Source organism: Betta splendens, chromosome 3 (assembly GCF_900634795.4).
Source record: "Betta splendens chromosome 3, fBetSpl5.4, whole genome shotgun sequence".
Classification (NCBI taxonomy): Eukaryota; Metazoa; Chordata; class Actinopteri; order Anabantiformes; family Osphronemidae; genus Betta; species Betta splendens.
The window spans coordinates 13,347,835-13,361,249 of record NC_040883.2 but is presented as its reverse complement, the minus strand read 5'-3'; positions in this window follow the sequence as shown (position 1 = coordinate 13,361,249).

The following is a 13,415-nucleotide window of genomic DNA, read 5'->3' as shown; positions in this document are numbered from 1 at the left end:
TATTGAGGTACAAATCATTGATACAACCTCTAGTAAATACTGTGACACTGTATTAACATTAATAACATAAATGCTATTATGTCTTTGTTTTATATTAAATAAAAGTAGAATTTACCCCAAAGGTTTATTTTCATCCTCATTGTTAATGCACTGTATCTGTATGACAGTTTGTAGCTGTTTCAATCTGGACACTGCTGTGTAAAGATGAATTAATATAGTCTATCTACACACTCCTGTCTTCCATGTAAGCTAACAAAAGTCTCCTCCCTTTATGCACTTTCCTCCCTCTGCTCTTATTCCAGCTGTGAGGTACAATTTCTGCCATGAGTAAAATTCTACATTTCCGCAGGGCCAGATCATTTAAACCACAATGCCAGTCCTCAGTAACTTTAGAGCCCCTGTAGGCCCACTTCAATAGACCTCCGGCCCCTGGTGTGAACCTGGTACCTTGTTCAGCTATACACACAGAGTTTGGTGGCTGTGAAAGCATCAGGATAATGCACCACTAATGGTGCTGAGGTGTCAGACCAATGATGTCCCTGTCAAGGAACGTTATTCATAAAACCCACCAGTTTACTCTGAGTCCTGAAATTAGAGCAGACACCAAAACACTGACTAAAAGGGTTAGGTTCTGGAGGTCAAAACAGTGTGAGGTCGGACTCTGTAAGGGCCAAAGAAGTCAGCGTAGTCTCACTTCATGTGTATTTGTGTGTATGTTGTGATGTATCACCTGCCAACACAAAGACAAATTCCCAGCCCTGTAAAGTGCTCTCTACAAGACCTGGCAACAAAGTTTTTCTGATTCTGAGTCTGATTCTTTATACATGATCATTTAAATGTTGTATTCGGGTAAAATCTAGAGCAGCAGCCCGTGTTTGCACTTTCTATTGTTCATCATGTGGGAGTCTCTGTTGGTCTGATTTAGGTCTTTCAAAGATTCCATAGGCTGCATGCCAATCAAGGGAAGCCACTGGCTGCTGTGCCACTAGAAGAATAACTTTGTTTTAACTGTAGTTATTAGCACTGTACTTACACAAACTAGAGTTAACAACTTTCTATAAAGTGGATCAAACCCCTGGATGAGTAGCGTTTACGAACTACAAGCAACAATCATGATCGTTTCATTATCTTTGCAGGATGTATAGTATGATGCTTTCTCATCTTATTAATAGAACTAAAAACAGGGCATGTAAAACAGTGCACCTGTGCATAAGTTCCTGACTTGAACAGTGTAATGATATAGTCACTCTGAAGATGAGTATGTGTGTGTTGCAATTTGTCGCATTATTATTTTTCTTGAATGAATCCTACCCAGTGAAACAGTGCAAGTGTTTCCAGACTAATTATTCTTTTTTCTTCCTGCTCATACATTACATACATACAACTTTAACATACTTCACTTTCATTTTAGTACAATTTATTTTCCCTTCCATCAAGTGTTGGATTGATATAAAAATGACCTTTATTTGGCATGTAATTGTGCAGACCTCGTGCACATGCCTGATTGTGATCTCTCGCTCTCTGAGGAGTGCTGGTTCAGCAAGGTTCCATCCCGTTCCTCAGCCTGGTCCTCTTTCCTCCCAAGGTGTCCTCTGGCTGCGCTCGCCCCTTTTGAAGACTCCCTCTCTTTAAGAGAATCACTCTATACACTTGCTGGATGAAGTGTGGAGGAGCACTGCTTCTACACTGATAAAGATCCCCTTCCCTCTCATTTCATAAGCCTTTCACTAGATATGGCGCTGTGCTAGATTAGATGTGTCACGCCGCCACCCATCCCCTGTAACACAAAAGTCCTCACATAAATTGACGAGAAAAAAAGAGACAATTAATTTAATTGCTATTCAAGTGTGGGTGAACAAGGGGGAGAGCTGCACATCTTGAGGTGGAGACAGTTTCCTTGTTTTCATAACTACAGAAGACAGATTTTTTTTCCTTTTTATTATCGAGACATTTTTTCTGTATTAACAAAGCTGGGCTAAGGTCATCCCTAATATGTGTTATATTCAGAGTGTGGTTGTCAGATGTGTCAGAGATTTTACACTCCCTGTGTAAACCAACACAGCAGGGGGTTAGTTATGATAGTCAAAACCTATGAGTGTTGCTTTGTCTGGATGCAGCTCTGAGCACGTTCGCCTGCTTTTAGTCTAACACAGATGTAAGACACTGGGGGATTGTCTGCATTGAGTCTAATATGAGGAGTCTGTCACCAATTTCTCACGCCCGAATTTTACATCAATTATTTTAATGCAAGTCTTTCTTAATTTTAACTACAGGAATAGCTGATAATTATCTGCCTTAGTTGCATTACATTTCACAGTTTTGATTGGCTTAACAAACAACAACTGCATTTGTACAGGGACTTTATTAGCAGAGTAACAGACCCAAAGTCTGTTTCGTGTCTCTCTTGTGTAGTATAGTGTGAACCTTATTTAACCTGAATTTAGTGTTTAGTACAAGTTGTGTCAAACCTGTTGAGATCAAAACTTTAACCTCATAACACTTCTAAATTAGGACGGCAGACAGTTTCGAGGCTGTCAGACTGTGCTTATTTTTGTAAGTGAGGAAGTTGCAACTTTCTTCTACTTTGACTGAAATGTTGTGTCATTTGTGTCTGAGTTGTTCGTTGCTGCTCTTTTCCCTCTTCCTGTCTCTTTGTGTTGACCAAAAGGGACTTCCCTCCAGATGTGGGGGCAGCTCTTTTAAAGCCTTTGATCAAAGTTTGAGCATGAACAACAGACTTTTGTCCATGGCCCTGTCATAGACGCAGTAAAAACATCTTTTATCTTTAATACAACACCAAGCACGCAAATCACTTCTCTTGGACTCTTTTAAGTTCACATCACACATGACTTTTGTAGCTTAAAACTGTTTAAATTATGACTAAAATATCCAATAGAAAGTCAACTAATCCATTTACATTAAAATACCCATGATATGTGAGTATTACACAGTAAAAAACAACTTTTTATTGTTATGCTTAGACTGTCCTATACCTTTTTGACCACAACCACGGGGCGATCTATAACGTCTAGCAGGTGTAGGGTTGCACATTGATACGTAGGAGAAATTTTTGTTTATTTATTTATTTAGCTTTTGCCTGGTCACCAATAATTGTGAGGCTTCAGCTAGATTTTCTGGCTGGACGCAGGAGCTGCCAGGCATCATATTTCCCTCAGGTTTAAATGTGCAGCGTGCTTTGATAACTAATGGAGAAAGCTCAGGTGACCAGACACTGCAAGCCTGCGGGTAATAGTATTTTACCACAGCAATAGACGTTTATAATGAGAGCAATAATTCAGTTATATTTTCCTTAAACTCTCTCAAGGACTGCTGACCAGGACAGGGATTTAAATGTTTGATCAGCTGTTGGGCACTAGTCTTACTTGACCTAAAATCTGACAACATAAAAGTTTTTTCACACCGTTCATTTTACTGATATGTTAATAACCCAGATATTTTAATGCATTCTTTTATTGTATGTAACCTAGATCATTAAGCCAGAAATATCTTCAGTAGAATTGATGGAGGAAGGCAAAACCAGGACATTGTTGTACAGACCAATTTTCTGCAGATAGTTCTTTGCTACTAAATGTTGCACCGTACAAACAAACAAAACAACAGGAAAACTCACTGGCCTCATGTTTGTTTGTTTGTTGTATTTTCAGTTTGCACACAGATTAAGCATTGTAAATGAATGTGGTAATTAACACAGAGTTTGAGTGTAGGCGCTGGTTTATCTACTTGTTTGTCTCAGATGAAAGGAGCATATTCTCTATAAAACAAAGTGAGATTGTACTGGGTGCATCATACCCACTTGTTTACAATGGTCTCCCGTGGGGGTTCCCCTCTCTGTTTGTTGGTGTATTTGCAAAGGGAGACTTAAAATAGCCCAGCAGCTCAAGCAGGGCACAATCTACAGTACAGGCAGACTGCGCCAGGTTTACTTTGCTGATCTGTCAACTGCATTCGCATTATTCAGACCATCTCATGCTTCTGTCTTTGATCTTTGCTGCGTTGGCTTGGACTGAAAGGGGAAAAACTATTTACATGTACAGACGCAGCTTCTGAAAACAGAAGAGCAACTTTCACTTCAGTGTTTTGTGAATGTCATTCTCTACGTGTAATCTACAGAACATGGTAAAGTATACAGTGGGTTCAAAATGTTATCGGGTTATAGGGTTTGACTGCATTAGTAAGATTTGAGCTTGCATATATGAGAGCATATTGGTGGAAAATCAACAACCAAGACAAGATCATCAGGTGGAAATATAAACAAACCAATAACATAGAGCAAATGACACACAACAAGTATTTAGTTAAACTAGAAGAAGTATCTTCAAAGTGAATGCCAATAAACAGAGAGTGAAGAGAAGAGGAATTTGTGCATGTAAAAAGATGTTTTTCAATCACTACAGGAGTGTGAGCATGCAACCAACACCTGAAAATGGTGTGACTATGTAGATACATCACATCCTTGCATGGGTTAACGTTTATATCCACAACAACTACAGTAAAAGGCTGTAGAATAGCATTTCCTGTGTCTTACTGTACAGTACATACACTGACTCGACATAAAGGACAGCGGCATGTTAAATTGTAGGATGCAGAGTAAAAGGGATAGAAATAGCCTGTTAAACAAGCCTCCCCTGGTGCACTCCATATGATGCTCTGTTAGGCTAATACTGACCTTTATAATCAAAGCATATGCTAATTGCATAGATATTATTAGACAGTTGAGAGTCTGTGCCTATAGCTATGCTATCTCAGCCCGCACAGGATTCACAAATCAGGCTACTGTCACTGATAAGGTGGAGCGATAAATGCCACATCGCCACTATTATGCCTTTTCCATACTTAAGCGATGAGCCAAAAGCTGCTCTGGAATAATTAGGCTGCTGTTTGGAGCTCCCGTCCTGACCTGTGCTTCTTTAATAGAACTGTCATGACCATGCTACCTTCGTGGATGGTGCCCCCTGCAACACAGTCAGTCTTTGTTTCCGACTATTATTTTAGATTTTATTTGTGTTCAACAGAGCTTCAGCCACCTCCTGCAACTTCCACCCGTTTGCTTTGTGTTAGCCAAAAGGAAATAATTTATGTCTGATTCACAGCTACACATAGGTTGCATGAGTGAGATCATTCAAGGCAAGGGAATTATCTCAAATGCTTCTTTATTTTTGCTTGTTGTTTTATTTTTTTAGTTTTGTCATTTTCTTTTGGTTATAATATGTGATGCTTCTTTCTAACCTTTAACCTTTGGATCTGGAGCAGAGGGAAGCTTTTCTAAGGGTTGCCTTATTGTTCCCCTTGATCAAATCAATATTTGAATATTTTTTAGACATGATGGTATGCTCTAGTTGTTGTCCAGTGAATTTCGATTTCCCCTCCAAATGGGCTTGGTTATTTGTGTTTTCTCGTGTACAGTTCTTTTCATCTATCTCTGTCTTTTATTTCCGAGCCCTTCTAAAACACTTTATCTCTTCACATGTGCGCACACGCTCCCTCAGAACACGTGTACACATGCCAGGATCTAAATTGAACAGACCAGCATGTAGTAGGCCAATTACATCACTGCCCCAATTAAAATAAAACAACAGGGCTCTTTCAAGCTGTCCTGCAGGGGAGAGAAAATGAGACGGGGAAAGAGAAGGAAATAGCAATAACAAATCCCAATCCCGTCAGATCGTCATGATGTTCATTTTAATTAAAAAACTGTATTCGCCGCAATTAACTCCAAACTAGTCCCCCATGGCTCAATGAAGAAGAAAATGATTGGCTCTTAGTTTCCACGCAACTCTGTGAGCTCCACAACATTCTGTGATAATCTCTCTTTAAACCGTTTTGTCTGGATGTTTTTCCAGAAGAAAACTTTTCCTGACACACGTTCACTACCAACATCACTAATGTGTTAAAAGCCTAGGTGAGCTGTGGATGTGTGTTGAAGCTGAAGAGGTGACAGTGGAGAGGACACAGCATTGTGGCTGATTGGACCCTCAGACTTAACAGTGATTGATTTTTACACTCATCACTTGAAACATTCTCTTATATTTTTACCTGTCAGCCTTGATCAACCTTGTTGTACATTAAGTTCCATGTCGTGTGGAGGGATATTTTTTGCAGACTATGAGGTGCACACACGTTACTGTGCCCATGTATACTGTATCTATTGAAATGTGTGGAGCAGCCGTCTGAGGGTATGGATTACTATTGTGATAGGGGCTGAGTGGCTAAAGCCTTATGAATAATAGCCTGTCAATGTGGCAGTCAACTCTACTTGGTCACACAGATCAGCACCTCTTTCTCTCAAACGTGTATGCACAAATGCATACAGTAATTTTTTCAATATAATAAAAGTGTATTTTAAATGTACTTAAAATTTTAACTGAAAATGTATTTAAATAAATAAAATATGTCACTGACTGACTTGTAGGTTGTAAGTTCAACTTGGAGACATGACATTGTCGTGTAATTAAATTAAAATCCACCTTAAATATTCTGACAGGCAAATTTGAAATAGAGCAAGTAAAGTACACAAAAACCTACACATCTATGCACACATGAAGAGAGATGAGAATAACTCTGATAATTCTGTTTTTTTCCTGCTTGTTCCCCTTTTTTATTAGAGCAGGCTAAGATAAATATTCACTTATTAAAGCGTAACTGGAATTGACTGTGTCATGCATCAGGCTAATAGCTGAAAGCCGTGGTTCAATACGGCAGAGTTGGGACAGGCTTGGCTAATGGAAGAAGTGACGTGGTTGCAGCCCAAATGTCATTCATCAGACCGCACACTGTTCGTTAGGGGCTACAAAGCCTTGCCATCTCACACACTCGGGCTCATCTATTAACCCCGGCAGTGGCACCCGCCAGATTATGGAAATAACAGATTCAGGAAAATAGACACCGATAGGCCATCCATGTGGAAAAGACTGGTGTCACGAGAGGAGAGTGTCGGGAGTTTGTCTGACTGCGAAGGGATGGGGCAGTTTTTCTTCTCCTCTGAAGATCTATACTGTAGCTGCCATTGCGTCTGGAAAGCGAAGGGTTGCATCAGAGGGGACCTCTGCCAGACATTTTGGTCCCACTTATTACATTCCTACACACCACTAATGGTGCACGCTTACTGTGGTCTCCGTGTTCTGCGTCATTGAATGAACTCAATGTTATTCACAAAGATCTAATATGAAGCTTAGTGCCTTTTCACTTGGATGGAAACTGCAGTAATGCTGAGATTAGGCTAAAATAGTTTGACGGGGGGAGGACTGATGGAGTGGAAGAACATGGCAGAACTGTGATGTACAGCACACAGTACCATGTTTAAATGGCCTTGCTTTGTGTAGGTCAGAGTACTTCTAAGTCAACAAATCAGCAGTGTGGGCTGCAGAGACATGAAAGCACCTGGTGCTATGTACACTAGGTAGAACAAATTACACGTGTTTGTACTACAGTGTTCCTGGATATGTGCTTCAGGTCAAATGCCTCTCTGAACTGACTAAGCCCTGGAACATGACAAGTGGAGAATTTTTCTCCCACAGTACCTCATGCTGTGACAATGCCAGAGTAGCACGTCCAGACCTGTGAACAATAGAGGTGACATGGCAGGATGATCCAGGACGTGTGTACACGGTGCCCTGGCTCTGGACACAAAGCGCTTGAGCCTGCCCCAGATCCCACACAGTCCTAGGGGATGACGTGATGTCACATGCACCCGTCCCGTGATAAAGGTTGTGCCTAGTCAGCACTTTGTTCTGTCCAGAGTTTGGCCACCTCCTCCGTCCACAGGGCACCAGTCCCTGGTTGGATGAGGTTCCATGTTAGGCAACAGGTGTGCCGTGATGAGGTTGTGGGATGGGGGGGGTCTTTTTACACGCTGTTGCTCACAGTACCGCTCCTGTCACTGCCTATAATGCTGTACTGTTTCTCAGCAGCTAGAAATTTACAGAAGTTGCCATGAACCAAAAAGTTGAAACCCACAATGTAGGACGTGATGACAGTAAGAAACATTCGCTGTCAACCACTGACCTAAAATCTTGTTGAGGTTGTTTTGTGGAAGCATGTTATCAGCATTTAGGCTGGAGATCCAGTATAGATGAGACACTGTAGACACCAGGGGACACTGTCTCCCAGGCTGCTGGGCCTGTCGTCTGAGCTGACAATACATTAGGTGTATGTCACTGTCAGTCGACGGTCACTTCCACCATGAGGATATGTAAATGTCTACCTGAATCTTAATTTTAACCAATCCCCACAAGATCATATTTACCGTTTAACCTATGTTGTCTCGTTTTCTCATCTGTTGCCTACTAGAACCTGCTTAGTATTTCTGGATCAAATTGTACACAATGTCATGGTCCCCAGAGGAAGAAAATTATTGCATATTAAAATTTTGTAAATTTCAAGTTTCTGTGTGCCAAATACCTGTCTACAACAACGGGCATTGTAGTTTGAGCTGACATCCCTTTGGATTTAATTTGTGGCTGGAAAAAGTCCCTTTGGGAAGATTTTAATATGTGTGAATAAATCTGATTTCATGGCTGTTTATTAAACCAAGCTTAGCAATTGAATATCAAAAGGCACACAAACGCTTGCCAGATGCTGCCAGATGCATCAGATCGGCTTCCTTTGAGGAAGTGGAGAGCGACTTGTAGCGCAGCGGCATCGCTCTTCCAGGAGCGGTGTGGATTTCAGTGACTGAGCCAAGCTTGGATTCTAAATGGCTCTGTGGCTCCCTGCCTGCTCATTGCCAGGATTCTCCTGTGTTGGCAAGCTTGTGGCAGGGTTATTAGATAAGGAGACAGACTCCGTGGCCCCTCTTTAACATCCTTCTCAGCAGGAGAAAATAAAATGATTTCACTCCCTCCCTGTTTACCCATAAGTGTAAATAGAATATAAGACAAAAGCGAGTGACTATGCCGCGAGCGGCGCATCAGCAGACCCGCTCCATCCGACTCTAGGTTCACACTAATTTGAGGTTTCGCTTTTTTTCATCTTGCAGGTGATTCACAAGGTCACTTAATCATTGACACGTATGTTTGTTAAGCCTTTGTAGTCAGACGGCGTCATCAAAGAAGGGTCTGATCTTTTCTCTATTGCGAAGTGCTGTTTTAAAGCGACTGATCATATTTTCCACTTCACTGACTGAAAACCACCTATAATGGAAGCGTGTTAACCTACTTAACTGAGGTCGGTGTTCTCAGTGTACGCCTGCTGCTCATTCAGATTGAAAACATTATTTAAATTGAAACAACTTTTATGTTTTCAACTCTGTACACAAGGAACAGCAGTAAAGTGAAATGAAATGATGATTTTCAATCAGCATTTCAGCTGTAATTACCTGGAATGCCAGCTGCAGGGCTCCTGCTAATACAAAGCCTCAACAAACAGGCTTTCTCCTGACCCAACTAGCCCTGGGACTAATTATCATCTTATGGAAATGTGGCTATTTCTGCAACTTGCATATCCCTAATTATTTCTGTTATTCTGATATCAGCCTGGCTTTGATGTCCCAAATCCTGTATTTAAATAGTGTAAGATTCCTATTCTTTGAGCCCTCTGAGGATTGTTCATGTAAAATACATGGACTAAGAGTGGGTATTACCAGGGCCTCCAGGGGCTGGACATGCTAGGACTACAGCCTCCTTGTTTTTTTTTCCTCCCTTGTATCGTTTCTCCTTATGGGAGGCGTCTGCAGGGACAAGGCGGACCAAGCTAATATACATGTGAGTTACAAGAATATTGGTCTCGTGCAAATGAATCTTTGTCCAATATCTATAGTCTTGTTACCAAGAAAAGAAAAAACAGTGTTCATTTTTATAAATTATGTTTTTATTCAAAAACTCCAATTTATCATATGACAAGGTGACCTGCAAGGAGAAAGTCTTACACAGTTGGGACCATTGTGGATGAACTGAACATTGTGCTGCCTTGCTTTGTTGATGAACGCCATGGAATTAGAAGTGACTGATCAAACTTCTTGCTCACTGAGAGTGAAACACATTCGAACCAATGCATCCATCATTGGTGCACATAGAGACTGGTTTCATTAATTAGTATGGTTAAATGTCAGTTTACCATATGGTCTGGTGCCATCTTAGCAGACAGTTTGAGTGTGAAACTGATGTACAGTCTTCTGTAAGAATTTCATCTCCCCCACGCTTCTGTCATGGATGAGCTGCATTGTGATTTGATTCCATTCACCTGCACTGCAGGCTGCAGACGGGATCGTAGAAGTGAGCTCCAGATGTATGTGGAGTTACGACTCTCCGCGTCAGCCCGCTCTGGCACATGGGCTCCATTCTAAAAGATGACTCTGTATAAAACCATCATCATGTATTTTCATATAGATGAGCTATGGCTACCTGCGCTCCCAGCCATGCTTTTATTAATGGGGAGCTGTCAGGAGTGGGATGCTCTGCATATTCGCATATTAAACAGGCAGGGGGGGAGATGCCCACTTTATTACCGTTTGATATAAATCAGCTTAAAGCATCTCTCCACCTCCTGCTCCACCTCTTTTCTTCTATCTAAGGATGGTGTCTGGATGTCTCTGCTTTAATTTCTCTGGCGCACAAGTCTCTCCATCTCTATTTGCCACATCCACGCTGTTCCACCCATGCATCCTCATATAACTATGATACATGAGAATATTGTTTTATTATTTAAAAAAACAGGACACTAAGGCACATTTCTCTAAATGGTGTTTAGTCCTGCATCCACTTGCCTAAACAGAGCTGAACGGCTGTGTGGTTGTACTTATATAGTTGAGTTATGAACACCACAGCTACAGCGATTAAGCAGATGAAATTTAATCATAAAATTTCTTGAGACTGCTACTGTTTATGACTGTGTGCTTATTAAAATGCAACATGTTCCACTACATTTGGATTCATTTTCCTTGTCACAACACTGAGCCACTGCTACTTTGTTTTGTACACCGGTTAAAGACTCAAGATGCTACTGTATATAATCAAGGGATACACAAAATGTAAACTAAAAATTACAGCATATTATGTCTCAGCAGCAAAGCAAAATTACAATTTACAAAATTACAATTCCCACAATAGCTCGAGCAAAGCTGGGATCTGAATGAAAACATTGATTTTCTGCACCCTTGAGTGATTTGTGGAACACGGCCTTCCATAAATTTGCAGCTTGGCTCCATTTCTCTTTTGTGAGCAGATCATGATTTAGGAAGACCGCTCAACACAGGAGATGATTGATCAGAGGATCGTTTTCATTGTTTTTCCTGAGGAACCAGTAGGCCTTTTGTGTGATAAAACCACATTAAAGACACAGATTTTTCTCTACCAGTTTAGAGAAATAAAAAAACACTAATCTACTAGTGCTGCTATACTTAAATTTACCATGACCTTGCTCTATAGAACTTGAACTTTAACATGTCACTGATAACATGGAAACAGCTTCATGTTTAACCACTCCTCCATCAGCTTTTAATAATGTTCAGGACAACTGGTCTGTGTGGAGTGTCAGCTGCATCTTTTAAAAATACCCAGTTTAAAGCATAGACAGACTAAGGCTGTGAATGCCCAGTCATCCTTAACCTCTCAGATGATATCTCATCTGACAGTCTAGGTAAGAGACGCACAACTTGCATGGCTGCAGTGTTAAATGGTGCATTGAGCTGGCATCTGTCCCTAGGCAGGGCCTGGGCCACGGCGTGCTTGCTCAGGCATGGCTCTGACACTAAACAGTTTATTTCCTGGCACCCCTCCAGACAACCAAATTATAATAGCCATTTAAAAGAAAGCGAAAACAAGGCGAGCGGAGAAGAATGGATTCCTCATGAGAGAAGAGTGCGGGCACGGCATGATGTGGCTCTAATCATATCTTTAGCCTGATAATGATCCTGACATGTTTTGTTATGGCCTATGATACTGATTTCTCCTGTAGCAGCTTGAAGGAGTATCGCTGAAAAATCACAGGGGAGACGCATTCTCGTTTTTTTTTTTTTTTTTTTTCTCTGTCTGCATCTCTCCACTGTTTGCTCTTTATATCACTATCGTCATCTCTTTGTCTGACACTTTTCCTCCCTCTCAAAACAGAGAAAGAAACGGGGTTGTGCCATGTGACATGCACATGTCGTATATCTGAATGTGACAGACTCAGTGAGGTTAACTATTTGCCTCAACTTCAAGACTTTGGTACCAATCAGGCTTACACACTGGATAGAAAAAGCAACTCCTGTCAAACTCCACAAAACAAGAATGGTCTATAAATCATCAGCTGTGTCCTCTTTCCCCTCACTCCATTTAGCTTCTCCTTCTGAGAGCTCCTCTACTGCTTTGGGAACATGTACAGCTCTTTATTCGAGAGAACATCCCACAGGTATTTTTAATTACCCAACTTGCTGTTGGCTCTTTGGGATTGATGTTCCTACAGCCATAGGGTCAGCCACCCTGCATTCGGTGACCTTGTCTGCCTAGACAGATAGTAAAATCTAATCAGATATACAGTAGCTCTGCTGAGCCAAACAGCCCTATAAAATTAGATTCTATGATGACTTAGATTTGTAGTTTTTATGTTCATTATTTTTAAATCCGCAAGCTCCCATCTATCCATCTGTATTTCAATACCTGCTTGTTTTTATAGCTCCCATCGAAGCCACGTTCCCCCAAAGACGTGTTAGATGTTCGTGGCTCTTGGAGACAGCATTCTGTTCAGTGTGGTGTGCCACGGTGTCTAGCTTATGCATGTTTAATGTTGTTGAACATGAACGCACAGTCAGCCTGTCATAAACATGGCAGCTGGGACACATAAAAGGTCATAAACCTGTCAATGAAATTAGAGTGGCATGTCCACCAGTGCCAGTTTACCCACACAACACCTGCTTAGGAAGGAGAATGGCGAGGAAGATTTGCCATTGCTATCGCTCCAGTCAACAATGCAGTGCCTGGCCGTGACTGCAGCTGAAGGATCTGCAGTAGCTGTGCATCTGTGCAACTGCACTGCCTCTGACACGCATGATGTTCCGTAAGACGTGCTGTTGCATCATTGGGCCATATACGCAGGCACTTCAATGCCTCCTCGTTTTACTTAAGTCTTTGTCATTTTTTTTAATTTACAGAATCTGGTCAGGGGTATTTGTTATTAAATCTATGGCAAACTGGATTAATTGTACCGAAGGTTCTTTTTATCTTTCATAATGTGTGGGAGGACTTGAGAAAGTGCCCTCGAGTGTGATCTTCACTTTTTAGGTTAACTGTGTGCTACCAGCTGCCACGGGGTAAAAATAACACTCTTCTTCTCCACCATTATTCATTCAGCTCCATTAATCATTAGAGCATTATCTGGCATGTGAAAATTCACTTGCTGATAAGGAATGCATGACCCCAATATGAGATTTCCGGCTATTGTAGAGCCAGACTAATTGATTGTGTTTTTTTTTTCTGAGACTT